Source organism: Silene latifolia, chromosome 10 (assembly GCF_048544455.1).
Source record: "Silene latifolia isolate original U9 population chromosome 10, ASM4854445v1, whole genome shotgun sequence".
Classification (NCBI taxonomy): Eukaryota; Viridiplantae; Streptophyta; class Magnoliopsida; order Caryophyllales; family Caryophyllaceae; genus Silene; species Silene latifolia.
Window position 1 is genome coordinate 127,861,603 of NC_133535.1, and position 22,924 is coordinate 127,884,526.

Here is a 22,924-nt window from a genome sequence, read left to right on the forward strand (position 1 = left end):
CCAAATTCATTTGGGTTCCTAAACTCAAAAACTAATCTTGTGTAGGGCTTGGTGAGAGGCGGCCGCAATTGGTACTTGGATAGTGGATGCTCTCGTCACATGACGGGTGATAGAAGCCAATTCCTCTCACTTAAAGCGTATGATGGTGGCACGGTAAGGTTTGGTGACAACAAGAAAGGTGAAGTAATTGGTATTGGAAAAGTTGGTAAGTCATCCTTACTTTGTGTCGACAATGTGCGGCTTGTCAAAGGTTTGAAACATAATCTCCTTAGTATTTCTCAACTTTGTGATAAGGGTAATGTTGTTGAATTTCATGCTAATATGTGTCGAATTTTTGATGCCTCTACTAATGAACTAATTCTCGAAGGAAGACGTGTCAAAGATGTTTACTTAACTAATTTGAACTCTCTATCCGGTCACACCATGTCTTGCATGAGTGTAATGAACAATGATCCTTGGTTATGGCATAAAAGGTTTGGTCATGTTAGTACAAAAACTCTTAATACCCTTAAAAGACTTGATTTGGTTGAAGGCATTCCTAATATAAAATTTGAAATTGATAAAGTATGTGATGAATGTGCTAGGGGTAAACATGTTAAAAGTTCCTTCAAATCCAAAAGAATTATGAGTACATCTCAACCTTTGCAACTTTTACATATCGACTTGTGTGGACCAATGAGAACTAGAAGTAGAGGTGGTAGTCGTTATGTGTGTGTCATTGTTGATGATTACTCTAGGTTTGTTTGGGCACTCTTCCTAAGCTCTAAGGATGAGACATTTGATGAGTTTCTAATTTGGTTAAAGAAGATTCAAAATAAACTTGGTTTAAAACTTGTTTCAATGAGAACCGATCATGGAACCGAATTCTAAAACTCATCATTTGGTGCTTATTGTGATGACAATGGTGTAGACCATAACTTCTCGGCTCCTAGAACCCCACAACAAAATGGTGTGGTTGAAAGGATGAATAGAACCCTTGAAGGAATGGCTAGAACAATGTTATTAACTAGTAAGTTGCCTAAGAACTTTTGGGCCGAAGCGGTAAATACCGCTTGCTACATTTATAATCGTGTCATGATAAGGAGTATTTTAAATAAAACTCCCTATGAATCATTACGTGGAAGAAAACCCAACATTTCATATTTTAGATGTTTTGGAAGCAAATGTTTTGTTCACAACAATGGTAAAAACAATTTGGGTAAGTTCGATCCACGTAGTGATGAAGGAGTATTTATTGGGTACTCCGATCATAGCAAGGCCTATAAAGTTTACAATAAACGAACCTTGTTAATTGAAGAAAGCATCCATGTCATTTTTGATGAATCTAGTGTGCTTGGACAGGTACAAAACATGGATGATAATGATGAGGATGAGGATGATGAATTTGAGATTGGTCTTGTTCGAAAAGACTTCGTGTTCACGGATGAAGAAGCTCCCAAAGATCAATTGCAACGGACACGAGACTGTCGCCATCAAAGGAGAGCAACAACTCGGGGGAACACGTAGTACTTCGATTCCTCTCTGGAAGCAACGACCAACGACCGTTGCTTCTACCTCCGAATCAAGAAAGCCAAAACAAAGTGAGGATGAAGAACCTTCCGAGGCCAATGGAAACAATCACTTTGTGGATCGATGCAAAAATGAGGGGAACAAGAAACCTTTGTTCCAAAGAAGTGGAAACATCAAAGCTCTCATCCACTCACTAATCTCACAAGTGATCTCAACTCGGGAATTCGAACAAGATCATCCGTCAACAAACTCGCTCACCTCAATGAGTATTGTGCTCATAATGCCTTCCTATCTCAAATTGAGCCTTCAAATGTAACAATCGCCTTGACGATGCAGATTGGGTGCTTGCCATGCAAGATGAGCTCAATCAATTCAAAAGAAATGAGGTATGGCACTTAGTCCCTAGACCGCCTAATCGTACCGTCATTGGTACTAGGTGGGTCTTTCGCAACAAGCTTGATGACTCGGGAGAAATTGTAAGGAACAAGGCTAGACTAGTGGTGCAAGGTTATAACCAACAAGAGGGTATTGATTACGATGAAACATATGCACCGGTAGCTAGACTTGAGGCCATACGATTGCTTATAGCTTTTGCGGCTCACAAAGGCATTAAACTCTTCCAAATGGACGTCAAAACCGCTTTCTTAAATGGATATTTGGAAGAAGATGTCTTTGTAGAGCAACCACCGGGTTTTGAGAACAATGATTTGCCTAACCATGTTTTCAAATTAGACAAAGCTCTTTATGGTTTAAAACAAGCACCAAGATGTTGGTATGATAGATTGTCTAAATTTCTTATTGAAAATGGTTTTAAAAGAGGCTCCGTTGACAAAACATTGTTCTTGAAGCAACAGATCGACGAACTGTTGGTTGTACAAGTATATGTTGATGACATTATATTTGGTGCAACAAATGAACTCCTTTACTTATATTTTTCGGAACTAATGAAATCGGAGTTTGAAATGAGCATGATGGGTGAGCTAGGATTCTTCCTTGGGCTCCAAATTAAGCAATCAAATGAAGGAATCATGATCCATCAACAAAAGTATATCAAAGAAATGCTTAAGAAATTTGGGATGACTAATGGTAAGCCTCATGATACACCTATGGTAGCCGGGTCCAAATTGGACAAAGATGAACTCGGTAAGAATGTTAGTGATAAGGTGTATAGAGGTATGATAGGTTCACTTCTTTACTTGACCGCAAGTCGTCCCGACATTCTCTTTAGCGTTTGTTTATGTGCTAGGTTCCAAGCAAATCCGAAAGAATCACATTTCAAAGCCGTTAAACGAATTCTTCGGTATTTGATTGGAACCCAAAATCTTTACCTATGGTACCCCTTATATTGTCCTTTTGATCTTATAGGCTTTTCGGATGCGGACTATGCGGGGTGCACGGTGGATAGAAAGAGTACCTCCGGAATTGCAATGTTCTTGGGTCCTTGCTTGACTTCTTGGGCCTCAAAGAAACAAAACACGGTAGCTCTCTCTACGGCCGAAAGTGAGTATGTTAGTGCGGCACATTGTTGTTCTCAACTCCTTTGGGTAAAACAACAACTCTTGGATTTTGGTATTATTTTTGACTCCATTCCTTTAATGTGTGATAATACGAGTGCAATAAATATTTCCAAAAATCCTATTCAACACTCTAAAACCAAGCATATTGATATTCGTCACCATTTTATTCGTGATCATGTGGAAAAAGGACATATTAAACTTATCTTTTGCAAGACCGAAAATCAAATTGCCGATATTTTTACTAAGCCACTTGCAAGAGAACATTTTGAGAAATTTAGACTAGAAATTGGGTTAATTAATAGCTTGTGAGTTTGAGTATGTGTTTTACAAAATTCCCTAATTGATTAAATTAATTTTGGATATATGTTATTAAGTGTTCTAAGTGCATTGACATCATGTTTGGACCAAAAATTGACACCGTATTTGTGAGTCGGTAATCACTCAACCTCATATCTAAATTTACGTTTATTATATGCTACCTTGCGTTTTTATTTCGAGTAATTGAATTTGTTTAAGTCGGCCAACCACCTCTCCTACATCATTTAATGGGCCATTAAACTCAACAACCCATCACCTACAACTACCCGTCCAAACCACCTAAACCCACTAACCCTTCATCTCCCAAATCCACAACTCCCTCATATCACCTACCCTAACCCACCATGGTAAAAACATCATTTAACACACCCATCAAACCCACAAAAATTACCTCCCTACCTGTCACATCCAACCCGCCTACATCACCAACTCCAACCATGCCACCAGTCAAAACATCTTACGCCTTTCCCCCACAAACCTCAAATACGACTTCGACAAACCCAGATCCACCTAGCCCTCAACCATCACCAAAACCCACTGACCCTCCATCATCCGACGACATACCCATCTCCACAATGGTAGGACGACGCACTCGTGGTGGTCGGAAGAAAAGCTCCACGGTTCCGAGCTCCTCCTCTGAACCGGTTACTGTTTTGGTTGAAGATGTTGAAGATGAAACCGAATTTGATTTGAACGAAAATCCATCGAAGTCCGGCGAGTCTGACCCGACTCCGGCGAAAAAGAATAACAAAAGAAAAGAAAAAGCCTCTTCCTCCCAATTACCCCCAATCTCCGAAAATGCCGAACAAAGTAACATTGATAATCCCATTGATGAAATCCCAATTGAAAATCCGAATGAACCTACCCAGAAAAAATCGAAACCTTCAAAGAAAAAGCTTGTTTATCTTGCTCCCTCTGATCCGGTCTCCCTAACCTCGAAGTGGGATCTAGCCATTGTTTGGGCTCACCTTGAGAGTCTCGACCTCCCTACTTCCATTTACAAAAATTGTGAAAGGTTGATGAACATTAAAGCAATTCACTCTCCTCGGGTGTATAATCAAAACTGGTTCGAGCCACCGGCTTTCCACTCTGTCCGTGACATGGTTTTAGCTCAAGGTTGGGAGAAGTTGTTGGAAATGCGTGAGCCGGTATTTGTGAGCGAAGTGATTCAATTCTTTGCAACGGTGCGGGTTGATAAATCGGTGAATTTGTTACTGACTAAGGTGAACGGTAAGCCTCTAAAACTGACTCAATCCGATTTCGCTACTGCTCTTAATATTCAAGTCGGAGGCTATGACAAACTCCCCTCTGAAACTTGGGTAGCCTTACCATATGCCTCCCCTCTTAGCATTGCTCAAACCGTTTGTCCCAAAACTGTCTCCCCCGGACCCGTGAGCAACACCCAAATTCCACCTCCTCTTCGAATCATTTTTAACATGTTGTGTCGCTCAATTTATCCTTCGGGTGATAGAGGAAAACTCACCATTGCTTTACAATATTTAATCTATCACATTGCTACCCACAAGAAGGTGAACCTAGTTGGGCTAATGTTTAGACGTTTCAATCTTATCTCGACCAAGCTTCGTCGACCTTCTTCTAGCTTGATTCATTTACCCTATGGAATGTGGTTATCAGTTGTGCTCAAGGCACACGGGGTTTTAGTGAATACTAGCTTGGGTTCGTTGGATATGTGTGATACCATGAGTGATGGGCAAATGGGGAAGATGTTGATCAAAATTGAGAATGATGAGTTAATTTCGTGACAATTAAGAAGGACCCTAAGTTGGGTCATCAAGTCAAGGTAACTCGGGTAATATGCGGGACGTGCTTAATGCCGTGGCTGAGTTAAGTGCGTGGATTAGGGAAGATGCTCGCCAAAAGGACTTGGCTATTTCAGCTCTTGCTTCTACTTTGGACCTCATCCGTGGAGAGGTGGATATTATTTCCACCCTTGTGTCAACAAAAGAGATTGGTGAAGATGCTAATGTGGATGATGATCCGTTGGGTAGTGGCTCGGATGGTGAACAAGCCTCCTCTCCTTAGCCTTTCCATTTCCTCTCGGCCTATTAACCCTCACCCGTGCCCCTTTATTTTGCTCCACCTTGGTTGTGCCTTTCTAAGACTTATTTTCTTGCTTGTTATTTTGAACAATTGGTGGTGTACTTTAAACTCTCTTTAGCTATGTTGAACCTTGATTAGCCTATGCCTAATCTTTGTTTATGTTGACCTTGTTACCTTGTCACATCTACATGTGTCTTTTTGTGTTTTCTTATGAAATATCTGCACTCTAATGCTTGTGACATCCCTATCCTTTTGATGATGTCAAGAGGGGGAAAAGGTAAACTCATGCTCTTAATCTCCTTGCTATTGATTAAACCAATGTCTTGTCTAACCTTCTTAAGCTTGATTCTTGTTTTGGGGCAATGTAAAATTGTCTTGATAGTTTGATTCTTGCTTTTGCCCTTGGTAAGGTAATATTGTCCCTTCTCTATCATTTGATCTTGCTTACTTAAAATTCTTGAATCAAGGTGTTTACATTGCTTATACATTCGTTTAGGGCTTGTCATCATCAAAGGGGGAATTTGTTGGGTTCCTTATGTTGATGATAACATGCCCATTTGATTTGTGTTATCTTAGTTTACCTTTTCAGGATTAATGATGTAATCAAGCTTGGATTAAGAAGTATTGAAGTTGTTATTAATCCCATTGTAATTAGTCATGTGTCATTTAATGTACAAGTGGGAAAGTAGAGTATAGCAGAGTAATAGAAACGGTCCAGATGACTGTTGCTTTCACACGCAAACAGCTGAGTGGACTTTGCCACAACTCGTAAAAACTTGAAGCTTCTTTTTTATCTTTCAAATGCTTTCACGTGACTTATATTTTCAAAGATAAAAATCTGATTTTATTAAGGAGGTAGTATCCAATAAAGAGTGGTTTGAATTATTCAAAATGTTTCCTCTTTATGCAAATTCAATCCCTTGGTTTTTAAGAAAACAAAAGTTCCTTTTTGCCATATTTGTGTTAACTTGTCTCTTGTGACTTGTCTCACATCCTTTGTTTTCTGATTTTGCATGAACATTTAAGGTTATCTTTCAAACCTTCTTTCTCTATTCTCACCTTTGCAAAAGACTCCTCTTTGGTGCAAGTGTTTGGGTGGCTACTATTGCTCCTCACATGCAAAGCCTTTGACCCTTCAAAGCCCTTCAAAACCCTAGCAATCCCTTCACTCACCTCCTCTATATAAACCGTGTGCCTCTTCCATAAATCCCTAAGACTTTCTGAATTAATTCTTTCATGTTTTGCAAAGTGTTTTTAAAAGAGTAAAAATCGTGTCTTTTGCAAAATCCTTTTAAAAGTCTTCAAGTGTCTTTCAGTTTCTACAGTCGTGGCTAACTGTTGCTTTTCTATACTAAACTCTCTTGCTTAAAAGTGTTGATCTTGTAAAAGTTGTCCACCTCTATTCTTTGTTAAGAATGTGTTAGTGGAAACTTGATCCTTTACATTTTAAGTGTGTTAGTAGAGTTTAGGACGGAGTAGTCTTTAACTCTTGACAACCGGAGTAGGTTGTGAGTTGTTGAGTTCTAGAACGGAGTAGTTCTTTAACTCTTGGCAATCGGAGTAGATTGCGAGTTAGCTTGTCATAGAACGGAGTAGTTCTTGTACTAGCTTTGCAACCGGAGTAGGTTGGCGTCTTTTATTACAAGGGTCTTTTAGTTTTCGGAGTAGATCACTAAAGGAAAGTAATAAAAAGTAGATTGGACGTAGGCACTTGAGTTTCTTGCCGAACCAATTCAAAAATCTCGTGTTCAAGTGCTTATTTCATTTCCGCTGCCTTTTTACTTTGTTTGTTTGTTTTGTTTCGCTTAAACATAGAAGTGATTAGCTCATCATATCACGTCGCATTTGGCCTGCAGAACATCCTACAAACCGAGACAAATAGATACGATCGAACGATTGTTCTTTCATACTTCAAAGAACATTCATTGTGATACTTGTTCAATCTTTCAATATTATTCAAAGTATCCTCAAATCTCTTTTGTTCACTTAACTTACTTTAATCCAATAAAGTTGAAGTTAAAATTTTTAAAAGAGTACCTAATTCACCCCCTCCCCCTCTTAGGTACTTGAATCCATAAACTCATCAGGGATGGTCTTAGCTTAGTTGGTAGAGCGAAGGACTGTATATAGTTGTATCAACCGATATCCTCAGGTCGCTGGTTTGAATCCGGGAGGTCAGATTTGTTAATGTATTCTAGGCCTCTAGGGTTTGTGTTATTTAGTCAAAAATTAATGTGTGTTTTTATCTTATCAGTTGGCTCAATCACTGGTACGATATGATACCTTGGACCACGGTTCAAGTGTGACACCTCTTATCGTCATTCTGTCCTTTTTGGCTCCCCTGTAATGTAAAGGGCTCGGGTTAAGTCTGGATATGTGTAAACGGCTTGACACTTGAGATTATGGCAATTAGCTTAAATTGGTGCTCATATTGATGGAGCTGCCTATAACCTTTGGACGTGTGACTCTTTTGGAAATGAAAATTGGAGAGACTATTAGTAGATTTAAGGTCTCCTTCTCCCTTGCGTGCAGTCCTTTAAATGGTATTCTGTAATGACAGTATAAGAGTTTTGTGTGTGGCTAAGTAGATATGTCCGTCTTAACAAAGACTTACTGGTCAAAGTAAAACCTTTGATCTGTATAAGTCAAGCAATGAAGACTAAGTCATAAAAGTAGATATGTCCGTCTTAACAAAGACTTACTGGTCAAAGACTTAACCTTTGATCTGTATAAGTCAAGCAATGAAGACTAAGTCAGTCTGCTTTCCATGTATATCCTCTAATTGCTCGCTTGTGTGATTTAATTCGGTTGATAGTTGTTACTCTTCCACATTCAATGCTCAAATTTTATTTATTATATTCAGTGGTCAATCATGGCTGGCTGAAATATATAACCAGTAACAAAGATGGGACAGTGCCCTTGAATTAATTAACAGTATATATATAAGTAAGTATGTGTGGCTAAGTTCTGTACTCTATATCTGATCTGAAAACATAAAAATATGGTTTCGTGGTTCTTACTAATTGTTCAGCTGTTGCTAATGCTAAGAATAACAGTTGGCTTCAGTATTTCAAAGCCTAATTGTGTTGATGATTGCGGTGATGTTAAGATTCCATACCCATTTGGCATTGGTGCCGATTGTTACTATAACCAATCATACGAGATCATTTGCAATGCCTCAAAACCATTCTTACGGCAGTTCAATCTTGAGGTGATAAATATCATCTGGCCAGGAAGATACTCACTTCGTGACGCTCAACACCAAAATTACTACTTTGATCGCTATTCCACCGATCAAGTATTCATAGTAGGCCTTCCCCGTAAAAAACTCTGTGAAACTACCAGATTCGCAATTCGTTCAATTCGCTTTCTTAATTCTAATTCGCGATTCGCTCAATTTAGCGAATTCAATTCGCTGGCGAATTACATTATTTTAAAATTCGGTAATTAAATCGAATCCACCCGCAAAAAGGATTATCCTTTTATATCAACAAAGCTTAAAAAAAAAATCATCTTCCGTCGAAATCAAAATCAAATTAAAGCAAATCTACAAATCTACATAGTGAATCAAATCGTTGTCTTGGCTTCAAAGTTCAAACTTCAAAATAACCAGGATTATCTTGTCATACTTCAATTTTTCCCGATTTTTTTTTGGTTTTTAAGATAATCATATAATTCGCTTAATCTCAAATAATAATTCGCGAATTGGGACGAATTAAGATGAAAATGAATTGCGAATTAATTCGTTCGAATTAATTCGCAATTCGGAGGGGGGACGAGCGAATTAGGTAACCCTGTGTGAAAGCACTGGTATTAAGAAAATCATTAGCTATGACATGAAAGGTAGCCCATATCAATTCTTGATGGACGGCAATGCTTTAATGATGGAGGGTTGTGGAAGTAGAGCTGCTTTGAAAAATCAGATTGGGATAAAACCTTGGCTTCGTGTGATTCAGTTTGTGTCGGTTATGATGTCAACAAGACTGGAACGACTTGCAATCGCGATGGATGCTGCATAGCCTCACTTGAATACCACCTAGACCTAGCGCGCCTAGATTTTTTTGAGATAGATGTTGCTTTTGAACAACAATTGAATTCCGACTCTTGCAATGCATCTGTGGCCTTAATTGACGGGGACTCAATGAAGAATTTCACCGGGTTTTTATCTAGTTTGCAAACCTTCCCAACCGCATTAGGATGGGACTCATGGGCAACGGAGTCTACAACTTTATCTCAATTGTGTGATAATGGCCTTGGTATGAACTCCTGCATCTGTGTGTTTTCTTATGAAGGAAACCCCTATCTTCCCAATGGATGCCAAGGTAAATAATCCCTCGTCAGCATTTTTATTGTATCCAAACATTATTAACTACCCATATATAGTTAGTAAGTAATTAAGTAAAAAGTGTGAACATCCCATATTGTCTCCCAATAATTAACTACCACCATCTCCAAAACAACAACATTGTCCTCATTATTCTCTTTAATTTAAGGGATAGTGTTGGTATTTCATCACTTTTTCTTAAATCATCCCAAGTAGAAAGGGAGACAATAAACTTGTGATGAAAGGAGTAATAATTTTGTATCCATTTCCCACTTACTTTGGTACGGTCTTTATTCAGTGGAGCCAAAATTCTTTACTTGGCCCTCTTTGGAATAATATGGATTAAAGCAAAATATCTAACTATGTGTATGCTTTTCTATCTCTTGAGGTAACATCATGTATAACTCTGCAGTAATTTTCATTGTGTATATTTGAATATTTTCTCTTTGGGTTGCTAACACAAGGGCAAACCTTTTAGCTTTGTATATGCACGTGGAAATTTGAAATTGTGTATGTAATTCTTATTTTGAACAGTTATGGAGTATAGGACTCTCATATTGTTATTCCTTCCTAGACCTTCTATCACATATAAGGTCCCTTATCCTCAATCAAAGCGACCTCGTTATCTCCGATGAGTACATGAGAAATTCTCCGATGAGTACATGACCCAGTTTTAATTCATCAAACCTAGATTATACAACCACGACTGTTAATCCCATATTAACTTTTGTATTAGTTTGCATAATCGCATTTTTAACCGACAAATTAAACTAAATATTTGATTTTCCAGTAGTGCCAGAATGTCAGAACTGCAAAAAACGCTGCGATGCCGGCACCAATTCAACAGGAGATTTTTACTATTTTTGCGAGAAGCATTTACTGTTCAGGCGAGCTTCTTTTCTTGGTATGTACATTGGATGTAATCAGCCAATATGTTATCTTATATATTGGTTCTTGGTTGCCAAATGTTTATGAATTGTGATACTCTATTTTTAGATCTTATAACTAATTCCTCCCTTCAAATCCAACTATCCAAGTACCGCGACAGTTGAATTTGAATGGAGGCAGTAATGCTTTTCATTCCCAGGTAAGCCAAAGTAGGTTAAACTCTCACCCTTTATTTGTTTTCTGTGATATATGCCTCTAGTCATGTACGTTGCCCTTTACACCATAATACCAATGCACTTTTTATGTCTACCATGGCTGTCAAATGTTCCGTGTATAATCGTCACATTACCAAATTCCACAAGACAAGCTAAATCACTCACTAAGGTATTATTAACTTGTCTGCTTTTCTTAGTCGTGTTGATGCTTTTGCTATGATATTTTCAGCCTTCTTCATTGGCGTGGGAGTTGTGCTGTTGGGCTGTTGGGCTGTTGGCCCTAGGTTCCTATTGGCTTTACAGATTTGTGAAGTGGAGAAGAGAGATTAAGCAAAAAGCTAAGCACTTCAAGTGAAACGGTGGTTTACTACTGCAGCAGCAAATGTCTTCTGATGAGGGTGTTGTTGAGACGACCAAAGTTTTTATTGTCACTGAGCTAGAGAAGGCTACCGACAATTTCAACAACAACAGAATACTCGGCCAAGGAGGGCAGGGCATGGTGTACAAAGGGATGTTAATGGATGGAAAGATCGTGGCCATTAAGACAGCTAAAAAGGTGGACGAGAGCCAGGTCGAACAGTTTATCAATGAAGTGGTAATTCTTTCTCAGATCAACCATCAAAATGTGGTCAAATTGCTAGGATGTTGTTTAGAGACGGAAGTCCCTATTCTTGTCTATGAATTCATCCCAAATGGAACTCTTTATGAGCTTATACATGATCAAGGTCAAGAATTCCATCTGAACTGGAAAATGCGGTTACAAATTGCAGCGGAATCAGCTGGAGCAGTCGCATATTTGCATTCATCTTCGTCTGCTCCTATTTACCACAGAGACATAAAGTCGACCAATATACTTCTAGATGAGAAGTATCGAGCAAAAGTTTCTGATTTTGGGACCTCTAAGGCCATTAACATCGATCAAACTCACGTGACTACCGTTGTACTAGGAACATACGGGTATTTGGATCCTGAGTACTTTCAGTCAAATCAATTCACCGAGAAAAGTGATGTTTATAGCTTTGGCGTAGTCCTAGTAGAGCTCATAACGGGCAAGAAACCGATATGCCCTACAGGAAATGGGGGATGGATAAACCTGGCCACCGAGTTCCTTACAGAGATGGAAGAGGCTCGTGTGTTAGATATGCTAGATGCCCGAATTATAAATGAGGGTAAGGAAGACGAGTTCATGGCTATCGCTGAAATTGCCAGAAAATGCTTGAATATGAACGGGAAACAACGACCTACAATGAAAGAAATTGCTGTCCAGTTGGACGGGATTAGATCCTCACACATGCCTATTTTGAAAGAACTTAGAGCTGTAAACAGTAATCAAAGTGTCACGGAAGTGATGTATGCAGACGGCGGTCCTTTTGGTAATGGTGTAATCTTTTCTGAAGACGAGCCCCCAGATTGCTCTATTGAGGTTCAACCGCTCATGGCTACGGAGTATTTCACTGCGAAGTGCGAACGTAGTTTAGTTAATTAATGTGATAGTGTCATATACTCATATAATTCTGGAATGTATATTACTTCTTAAGATGGGCATTTGTTGTGAGGTGTGACCCCTTCATGGACTTCATAGTTCATGACATATGCCCGACATTCTCAATGTCGGAGTAGTCGTCTAAGGGTTTGTGGAATCACGATCGGGTTCTTCGTGTGACGACGATGCATATCTGCTACTGTAACTGCTCTGCTATTTGATTTGAGTTGTCCATTTTCAGTGTAATATTGATGTACTAGATTTAATGCTCGTACGATATATGGGCGCTAGTAGTATAAGCTCAATTATATTTTAGTTTTGATGTCCAAAAAATAAAATATAACCCAAAAAGTTTTAAAAGTTTGAAAAAATATAAACAAACTTATTTAGAATACTCTTATACAAATCAAAAATGGTGGTATAATTCTCGCTGTGATAATTGACACCTCCGTAGTTTCTATGTTGTAGTATTGTTCTTTTTACCTCATTCTCATATCTCCCTTCCCGTCTCATTAAATAGCTATTTTTGAACGTGAACGTTTATGGAGAGCCCAACTTTTTTAAAAATTAAGAAAATTAAATTACATTAACTAAAATATAAAAAATAAAAAAAGGTGGAAAAGGGGCGGTGTACACTTTTATCTAGAGATAAATTGCATGTGAATGTAATAAAAAAGCACAATGTATTAGAATTTGTGTTTTTTTTTTGGCAACTAGACAAGATCGGTTTACTACAACCTCATAGCCTCACAGGCGAGGCTATAAGTTATCTTATTGAGCTTTAGAAAGAAAATAACTAAAACACAGGCAACGAAACCTTGTTCCGATTCGAAAAATATCTTCCATTAAACCTCCTATTAGATGATTAGGTCTTGCTAAACCTGCAAGTTGAGTTACCAATTGCAGACATTCCGAGGATAAATCCAGATGTAATATATCTCGTTCGCATGCCCACATAAGAACTTTCCGAATCCCCATAGCCTCAGCTTGAAGTGCAGATTCCGCTTTAATTTTCAATCCTCCTTCGAAGATTCTACCTCCATTTTCATCGTAGGTCACCCACCCTAAAGCCGCTTCATAATTCCTATGCCAACTCGCATCCACTTTTACCCATAGTTGTTTTCAATCCCCATCTTTACCTACAAAGAAAAAAAAGGGAAACTGTCCCGGATCCTACCAAGGTCACTATTTTTTGTATCATCCACGTTTTCATTCGTTACCCCCTTCCTTTCCTTTGTAACATTGTGCGCCTTTATAGTAGTAGCCACCAGGTAAGATCAGCTGTAGGCATTAAAATTTTATTTAAATGTCGAAAATACGAAAATTAATTAATTTGAGTTGATAATAAATAAATTACTCAATTTAATTATTTTTGTCCCTTTTAAATCAAATTGGGTCATTCTGAGTTATTCAGGTCAAAACAGAAGTCAAATTGGGGTAAAATTGCAAACGGGCCGAGAAATGGGCCTGCGACCAAGCCCGAGGAAAAACCCAACTTTTTCTCTATAAATACCCCAAGTTTATTCATTTCAAAGGACATAAAAATTCGAAGAAAAGAAAAGCTCTGGAATTCTCTCTGAAAATCTCGTGAAATTCAACGCAAGCAGTCAACAAGCACAACAAATTCGTGCCGCCTGCGCAAGAAAATTCAAACATTCAAACTCGAATATTCAAACATTCTGTAATACTCCGTATTTATAAGTCTTGGGGTACTCTATCGAGTAGGCCTTACTCTGTCGAGTAAGGGTAAGTTGCGTTTTAGAAAAGTTTCTGACCTGTTGGGTACTCGATCGAGTAGCTGGGGCACTCGATCGAGTAAGGGGGTACTCGATCGAGTACCTCGGGTACTCAATCGAGTAGCCCGTTTTACGGGGAGTTTTCTCGGGTTTTGTTAATTATGCGATTAAGGTATATAAGCTTTGTCGTCATTATTCTAAATCACTTTTGCAAAACCTAAATTACTGTTTAAGAGAGAAAGCAAACAAGTTCATCTTCTTAATCGCATTCTTAGCAATTCCCGGAGTTCGGACGGTCAGTTCTTGTCGTTGTTTATACCGTTGAGTTTCTTGCGTCGAGGGTAAGATCTATGTACCCTTTTTATTGTATTTCCTTTGATTTGGTTAAACCCTAATTTAGAGATTTGGGGGTTTATGTGTAGTATATGATTTGGTAGCCTTTGTATGTTGTATGATAGGAGGAGGGTTCATAGAGGAAGCCTTTTGAGTCCGCAGTAGAGACCGTCTGATTGTGTGCTTACCAGGTAGGATTTCCTACTCAGTATTAGTCCCATAATGGGATATTAGTTGATGTGTTGTGTTTGGTTGTTTGATATAGTAACTGTATTGTGATTGTGGTTGTGATCGTTGTTGATGGTTCGCGAGGCGTGTCCTCGGCTGAGTGGGGTCACTTACGGGAGTGACTTCACGCCCTAGTTTCGCCTTCTGTGGAACCCGCCACAGAAGGGATGTGCACATTAATGGACAGGGTTATCGCTCACTATGTGGAGCGGGGATTTGGTGGGTACGGCTGCGGTCCCCCATCGGGGGGTCCGGTCCAAAGGACGATCAAGATTGAGATGATTGGAATTGGTTGGTTGTGTGTGTGTGACAGTTAAGCGGTCTGTTTATCTTATCATTGTTGTATATATTGATTGTGTGATTAGTACTGACCCCGGTGTTGTTTTGTAAACCTGCGGTGATCCATTCGGGGATGGTGAGCAGATATTGAGCAGGTATTGAGATGAGTACTGGGATAGGTGGGATGGCCACGACATGATGATAGGAGTCTTCCGCTGTAGCTTATTAGTTATTTACATTTCGATTAGAACAATCGATTGAGAACATGTATTGCATTTTGGTTTGGTTTGAGAATTGTAACTCTTCACTAAGTATTTATATTTAAATGTTGTTTCTTTATTGTTTATTTGATTATCATTGCCTCGGGTAACCGAGATGGTAATGTCTTCATACCTGAGTGGTCCTGGTAAGGCACTTGGAGTATGGGGGTGTTACAAATGGTATCAGAGCGACGATCCTGAAACCTGTAACCAATGAACCTAATGAACATAGGGAGTCAATTAAAATGAACCCGGGGTAAAGGTTGTAGGAGCTAATGCAAAGGCTTGGGAGACGTCCTAAAGTCGCGAACTTGCCCTACAATTTTGAACCGGTCACATGGGGGGGAGTGTCTGTCAAGTTGTATGTGTTGTTTAGTTAACTTGTGAGTGAATGTGATGAAGTGTGCGTGATTGTTGGATGTTGAAGTAGAAAGTTGAGAATGTGAAAGAAAAGTGATGATATAGGGAAACTTGTTGATGGAGTGATAACATGTTGGATGTTTTACAATGTGGCGTTTAATAACATGATGAAATGATCTCGTAGATCGTATGAAAAGATGCGTAGCATGTTTAGTTATGATATAATATGTGGTTTTATAAAGTTTAGCATGTTAGCATATGATATAGCATGCGGGTAGCGTTCCTGAATTGGCATGACTCGATCGAGTGGGACTGACTCGATCGGGTGGGTTGTTGACGATTTTGAGTCCAGAATCGTGTTTTTGGGTACTCGATCGAGTAACTAGGGGTACTCGATCGAGTAGGGGGTCACTCGATCGAGTAGCTTAGAGATCAGAAGGTCTGTTTGGGGTCTGATGTTTGGGTACTTGATCGAGTATGTTGGGCACTCGATCGAGTAGCCCGTTACTCGATCGAGTATGTTTGGGAACTCGATCGAGTAGGTTCTGGGCAGCGTGTTTTCGTGTTTTGAGGTTTAGTACGTGTGTTTATGTCTACCCTTTCTTATATATAGTTTCAAGATGCCGCCCAAGAAGAATGCTTTGTATGCGAGAGCTGAGCTTATGACCATGGATGACATCATTAAGATGTTGGAGCATCAAGATGCTCTCACTGAGGCTTTAAAGAATGTGGGGAAGGATAAGGATAAGGACAAGGAGAAGGAGGTTGATCATTCTAAAATCAGCCTCTATATAGCGAGGTTTAACCCGAAAGAGTATAAGGGAGTTGGGGAGCCAAACCTTCTTGATAGTTGGCTTAGAGAGATGGAGAACATATTAGATTTGGTTCACTGTCCTGATGAGATGAAGGTGGAACAGGCTGCATTCTATCTGAGGGAGGCAGCTGGCAAGTGGTGGGATACAGTGAAAGTGAGTGCTAAGGAGATATATATAAACCAAGGCTTACCTGCTATACCTTGGGAGGAGTTTCGTAGGGCTGTGAGAAAGGAGTTTGTACCGGAGCATGTGAAGAGTAAGTTGAGAGAGGAGTTTGATAGTTTTAAGATGACCGCTGAGATGTCTGTGGCTGAGTACTACAGACTGTTCAATGAGAAGTCTAGGTATGCTGAGGACATGGGTTTGAGTGAAGAGAATCTGGCATTGAGGTTTGAGAGGGGGTTGACCCCTAAGATTATGGATAAGTTACCCGTGGGGATCCTTACTGATGTTAAGGAAGCTTATGAGAGGGCTGGGAGAGCTGAGAGGTTGGTGCAGATGGCTCAGGAGAGGTTAGGTGGTGAGAAAAGGAAGTCTGAAAGCGAGGGTGGTGGCCAATCTAATCACAAGAAAGGCAACCACAATCAGTCTAAGGGGTTTTCTTCTGGGTCAGGGTTCAGTGCTGGGGCTTCCTTTGGGCGCGGCCGTGGAAGTGTTAGTGGTAGTTGGGGTGTGACCTGCTATAGCTGTGGTGGTGTAGGCCACAAGAGACATGAGTGCACAAGTGCACCGGGATCGTTCCAGAGACCAGCGCAGAGCTTCGCGAGCAACAAACCGGCGGGATCATGGCCAAACCGGGGAAGTCAGAGTTACCAGAGTGGAGGCAACCATAACGGCGGTAATTCTTATCAGAAACCACCAACGAATAACAACAACAATCAAGGGTCGGGTGCTAAGCCGACCACTTCACTAATACTTGTCCGGGAGGTGGACGAAGACCGATGGAAAGTTATTCATGACGGAGAAGAAAGCAGCTGAGGAAGATGCGCACGTTATTACCGGTACATTCCTTGTTAATGGTATTCCTACCTTTGTTTTGTTTGATTCGGGGGCTTCTCAGTCGTTTGTGTCTTCACGTCATGTTAAACAGTTGGGTTTGAGAGTATATGAGTCTGTTAGTGAGCAAGTTTTTATACCTTCGGGTGAGTCTGTATCATGTGGGAGATTGTTTAGAGATGTATCTATGATAGTTGGGCAAGTTAATCTACCTGTAGACTTGCTAGAGTTTCCTTTTGACGGTTTTGAGATGATAGTCGGGATGGATTGGTTAGGAAAGTATAAAGCTAAGATAGACTGTCATCAAAAGAAAGTGTCTTTAAGAGGTCCTAAGGGTGTTAGTGTGTCTTATCGTGGGTTTCTAGTCAAACCCAAAGTTAAGTTGATTGCAATTGTCACCTTGAAGTCTTATCCGAGGAAGGGATGTCCTTTGATCTTGTGCCATGTGAGAGATGACCGGATAGAGAGTCCGACGATTGATGAGATACCGGTGGTGGGAGAGTTTGCGAGATGTTTTTCCGAGAGGAGATTCCGGGTTGCCACCGAAGAGGGAGATAGATTTCACCGTTGAGTTGAAGCCAGGGACGGGGCCGATCTCTAAGGCACCGTACCGTATGGGTCCTAAGGAGATGGAGGAGCTTAGGAAGCAGTTGGATGATTTGATAGAGAAGGGATACATTAGACCAAGTGTATCGCCGTGGGGAGCACCAGTTCTTTTCGTGAAGAAGAAAGACGGGAGTTTGAGGTTGTGCATAGATTACAGGGAGCTGAACCGAGTGACGATAAAGAACAAGTATCCTTTGCCAAGGATAGATGACCTGTTTGATCAGTTGAGTGGTGCAATAGTCTTTTCTAAGATTGATTTGAGGTCGGGGTACCATCAGGTGAAGATTAGAGAGGTGGACATACCAAAGACAACTTTCACGTCGAGGTATGGCCATTATGAGTATGTGGTGATGCCGTTTGGGTTGTCTAATGCACCGGCAGTATTTATGGATTTGATGAACAGAATCTTCAGACAGTTTTTGGACCAGTTTGTAGTGGTATTCATCGATGACATCTTAGTCTACTCTAAGACTAAGGAGGAGCATGAGGAGCATCTAAGGATCGTGTTGCAGACTTTGAGGGATCATGAATTGTATGCTAAGCTGTCCAAGTGTGAGTTCTGGTTAGAGAAAGTTGCTTTTCCGGGGCATGTGATCTCTAAGGAGGGAGTAGCTGTGGATCCGGCGAAGATTGAGGCAGTGACAAAGTGGGAAGCACCTAAGAATGTTGCTGAGGTTAGGAGTTTCTTGGGTTTAGCTGGATATTACAGACGGTTCGTGAAAGATTTCTCCAAGATAGCTAGACCTACGACAGCGTTGATGAGGAAAGAGAATAGGTTTCGTTGGGATGAGAGTTGTGAGATGGCGTTCCAAACATTAAAGGAGCGTTTGACCACAACTCCTGTCTTAGCATTGCCTGAAGGGAGCGAGAACTTTGAGGTTTATACAGATGCCTCAAAGAATGGGTTGGGATGTGTGTTGATGCAGAATGGTAAAGTGATTGCCTATGCTTCTAGGCAATTGAAGCCTTATGAGGAGAATTACCCTACTCATGATCTGGAGTTGGTTGCAGTGGTGTTTGCTCTCAAGATTTGGAGGCATTACCTTTATGGAGCAATCTTTAAGGTATTTTCTGATCACAAGAGTCTCAAGTACATCTTCACTCAGAAGGAGTTGAACATGAGACAGAGGAGGTGGATGGAGCTGATTGACGATTATGACATGGAAATTATCTACCATGAAGGGAAGGCCAATGTAGTTGCTGATGCTTTGAGTAGGAAGAGTGTACACTCTCTGTGTACAGCTCTATCTTTGATGAGGCTGAGAGATGAGGTAGCGAGGTTTGGGATACATATGATGCAGACAGGAGATGCCATGGGTGATATGACAAAGATCTGACGCTGAGTTTTATGATGACATTCGAGGCAAGCGGCGTTGGATCCTAAGATAGTGGAGTGGAGAGTGGAGTAGAGAAAGGGACAAAGTGTCCCTGGTTTTCTATTCATAGAGATGGTAGTTTGAGGTTTGATGGTAGGTGGTGTGTTCCTAATGATGAGGAGTTGAAAAAGACAATCATGACAGAGGCGCATTGCACACCATATTCGATTCATCCAGGGGGAGACAAGCTATACAAGGATTTGAAGAAAACGTTTTGGTGGCACGGATGAAGAAAGAGACAAATGAGTTTGTATCCCGTTGTTTGACATGCCAGAGAGTTAAAGGGGAACAGCGACGACCACAAGGTAAGATTCAGTCTTTAGAGGTACCTGAGTGGAAGTGGGAATCCATTTCCATGGATTTCATTGTGGGTTTGCCAAAGAGTCAACAAGGTAACAACATGATTTGGGTAATAGTGGATCGACTGACCAAGTCAGCTCACTTTGTTCCAATGAAAGATACATGGACTAAGGCACAATTGGCTATGGCCTATCGAAAGAACGTGCTTAAGTTACATGGAGTCCCTAAGGACATAGTGTCTGACAGAGATGCGAGGTTTATATCGAGGTTTTGGAAGGAGTTGCAGGAATCATTGGGAACAACTTTGAAGATGAGTACAACATTTCATTCTCGCGACAGCAGACGGCGGAGAGAGAACAATCAAGACCCTTGAGGATATGTTGCGAGCTTGTGTGATGGATTTTGGTGGTAGCTGGGAGCAGAGGTTGGACTTGATAGAATTTTCTTACAATAACAGCTATCACACTAGTATTGGGATGACACCGTTTGAGGCTTTATATGGGAGGAGATGTAGGAGTCCAATCTGTTGGGACGATAGTGATGAGGCAGTGGTTTTAGGACCAGAGATGGTGCATGAGAGGGTGGAACAGATTAAGATGATCAGGGAACGGATGAGAGCAGCTCAGGATCGACAAAAGAGTTATGCAGATCTACATCGCCGGGATATAGAGTTTCAGGTTGGGGATAAGGTTCTTTTAAAAGTGTCTCCTATGCGTGGGGTTATGAGATTTGGGAAGAAAGGCAAGCTAAGTCAGAAGTTTATAGGGCCTTATGAGATCTTAGAGCGAGTTGGGGAAGTTGCTTATCGTCTGGCTTTACCAGCTGCATTAGAGAGAGTGCATAATGTGTTTCATGTATCGCAGCTGCGGAAGTATGTGAGTGACCCGTCACATGTGTTAGAGGCCGAGAACTTAGAGCTAGATGAGTCCTTATCATATCTTGAGGTGCCTAAGCAGATTCTTGACCGAAAGGTTAGAAAGACTAGGAATGGTGAGACAGTTCTGCTTAAGATCCTTTGGTCTAACCACGAGACCGAGGAAGCTACATGGGAGCCAGAGGAGGCTATGAAAGAGCGTTACCCTTTCCTTTTTGATCAGGTATGTATGGTTACGGGGACGTAACCTTGTTTCTTTTAGGGGGGTAGGAGATGATCGCGAGAAGTTTTAAGAGTTTTATACCCCTTTTATATGTTGTGTCGGTATGTTTGTCGGGATGAGTTGGGTTAGTAACATGTTTTATGTTGAATTTTGTATGGTTGTTGAGTCGGGGATGTCATGGGAGTACCTTTGTTTAGTAGTGGTTTGAACTTCAGGGACGAAGTTCCTTTTAAGGAGGGAAGACTGTAATACTCCGTATTTATAAGTCTTGGGGTACTCTATCGAGTAGGCCTTACTCACGTCGAGTAAGGGTAAGTTGCGTTTTAGAAAAGTTTCGACTGTTGGGTACTCGATCGAGTAGTCAGGGGCACTCGATCGAGTAAGGGGTACTCGATCGAGTACCTCGGGTACTGATCGAGTAGCCCGTTTTTACTGAGGGGAGTTTTCTCGGGTTTTGTTAATTATGCGATTAAGGTATATAAGCTTTGTCGTCATTATTCTAAATCACTTTTACAAAACCTAAATTACTTGTTTAAGAGAGAAAGCAAACAAGTTCATCTTCTTAATCGCATTCTTAGCAATTCCCGGAGTTCGGACGGTCAGTTCTTGTCGTTGTTTATACCGTTGAGTTCCTTGCGTCGAGGGTAAGATCTATGTACCCTTTTTATTGTATTTCCTTTGATTTGGTTAAACCCTAATTTAGAGATTTGGGGGTTTATGTGTAGTATGTGATTTGGTAGCCTTTGTATGTTGTATGATAGGAGGAGGGTTCATAGAGGAAGCCTTTTGAGTCGTGAGAGAGACCGTCGATTGTGTGCTTACTGCAGGATTTCCTACTCAGCATTAGTCCCATAATGGGATATTGGTTGATGTGTTGTGTTTGGTTGTTTGATATAGTAACTGTATTGTGATTGTGGTTGTGATCGTTGTTGATGGTTCGCGAGGCGTGTCCTCGGCTGAGTGAGGTCACTTGCGGGAGTGGCTTCACGCCCTAATTTCGCCTTCTGTGGAACCCGCCACAGAAGGGATGTGCACATTAATGGACAGGGTTATCGCTCACTATGTGGAGCGGGGATTTGGTGGGTACAGTGCGGTCCCCCATCGGCAAGGCTGGTCCAAAGGTGATATCGATATTGAGATGATGGGAATTGGTTGGTTGTGTGTGTGTGACAGTTAAGCGGTCTGTTTATCTTATCGTTGTTGTATATATTGATTGTATGATTAGTACTGACCCCGGTGTTGTTTTGTAAACCTGCGGTGATCCATTCGGGGATGGTGAGCAGATATTGAGCAGGTATTGAGATGAGTACTGGGATAGCTGGGATGGCCACGACATGATGATAGGAGTCTTCCGCTGTAGCTTATTAGTTATTTACATTTCAGTTAGAACAGTCGGTTGAGAACATGTATTGCATTTTGGTTTGGTTTGAGAATTGTAACTCTTCACTAAGTATTTATATTTAAATGTTGTATCTTTATTGTTTATTTGATTATCATTGCCTCGGGTAACCGAGATGGTAATGTCTTCATACCTGAGTGGTCCTGGTAAGGCACTTGGAGTATGGGGGTGTTACACATTCAAACATTCAAGAGAGACTCAAGTCGTTCGACCCTCTCTAGAATACAAGTCAACGTCGCGCGTAGAGTGCATACACCCTCTACACGTGCACCCCCTGCAAAACGCACGCGCACCCCTTACGTGGATCGTGCTCGCATACCCTGTTTGTTTAGTTAGAATCAGAGGATTATTAGAGATTGTACACGAACTTTTCTGATATTAATAAAAACTCATTTTGTTTCCTTGTTTTGTATTTCAGTTATCGCAATACAAAATTTGTCGTTACAAATTTGGTGAACCCGACGTGAAAATCTCTACCTCTCATCTCTACTACTTTACAAGCCAAGTCTACTAAAAAAGGATGTCTACCAAGCAGGACACGTCACCTGACGCTTCCAAGAAGACATATGCAGCTATCCTGCAAGGCACTCCCACTGCTGCTACCTCCCCAGCTGTGCAATCAGTTGGCATCTGCACTAGAGGAATGGCAAAGAAAGCTGCTATCAACGCTGCTGCTACTAGCCTACGCTCTGCACATATCCCTACCAGGCCACGCAAGATCTCTGTTGCCTCCATAGCTGCTGCTGCTACAGCTATCCTTGCTGCCTCTACTCCTTCGCGTGAAGAGACTCAAACTTCTAAGGTCGACAAAAATGCTTCCCCTT

The 22,924-nt window shown here is 40.8% G+C and overlaps 1 pseudogene; it reads left to right on the top strand.

The window, feature by feature from the left end:
- Positions 1-8,350: 8,350 nt before the first annotated feature.
- On the top strand, positions 8,351-12,562 carry LOC141608199 (wall-associated receptor kinase-like 1; annotated as a pseudogene).
- Positions 12,563-22,924: the final 10,362 nt, after the last annotated feature.